General features: G+C 66.1%; 1 protein-coding gene across 1 annotated transcript in view; it reads left to right on the forward strand.

The window, feature by feature from the left end:
- Window positions 1–778, forward strand: part of TSSC1 (tumor suppressing subtransferable candidate 1) — a 31,171-nt gene that overhangs the window by 25,460 nt on the left and 4,933 nt on the right. The window lies entirely within an intron of this gene.

The raw sequence follows: 778 nt of genomic DNA on the forward strand, positions 1-778 counted from the left end.
TGGAGGCTGGGCCGCCCTCAGCAGGAGCCCAGGGGGTCTGCCTGGGGTGCTGAGTCCGAGCGGGGAGGGGAGCTTGGAAGGCTCACAGGAGAGGCCAGGCTCTGCTGGGCGGGCAGTGGGTACGGGCGGGCAGCCACCGAGCGGTCACAGAGGGAAGGAGTCGTCCCGACGTCCTGTCCAAACGTGTTGCCACTGCCCTAGAGAGGAGACGGGGTCTCCCTGTTTCTAGTCCAGTCCCCTGCACTGCCCCTCGCTCCTTGGGGTGTCACAGGCCTGTCTGTCTCCCGTCTGGACGCTTGCCCTGCACTGAGCTATGAGCCCCCGATGACCACTGGGAGGGGCTGTGACCCGGGAGTCACAGGACACACACAGCCCTGGCGACAGCGTCAGCCTCCTTCGGCCTCTGTCCGGATCTGCGGCCTGCCCTGGGTCCCCTCTCAGCGTGCTCCTATGCGAGGCCTGTGTCCAAGTGATGGAGTGACAGGGCTGTGTGCCGGGGGACAGGTGGCAGAGACGCTGGCCACACGCTCTCCCCGCCTTCAGCAGTCACTGAGTGGACAGGCACTCAGCCCCGATGGGAAGAGTGATGTGGCCAGTGTGATGGGTTTGGGCACAAAATCCCTGGTGGGCGGGCGGAAGTGAGATGAGGAGGGAGCCCTTCCCCAGACTCCAGCCTGGCCCCTCCCTTCCGGGAGGTGGGTGTCTGAGGAGCAGGTCATTACCTGCTGAGGTGTATTCACCTCCGTGGGACAGACTTGGGATGGGGGGGGGGGGGGGG

This window comes from Myotis brandtii, unplaced genomic scaffold, assembly GCF_000412655.1.
Source record: "Myotis brandtii unplaced genomic scaffold, ASM41265v1 scaffold247, whole genome shotgun sequence".
NCBI lineage: Eukaryota > Metazoa > Chordata > Mammalia > Chiroptera > Vespertilionidae > Myotis > Myotis brandtii.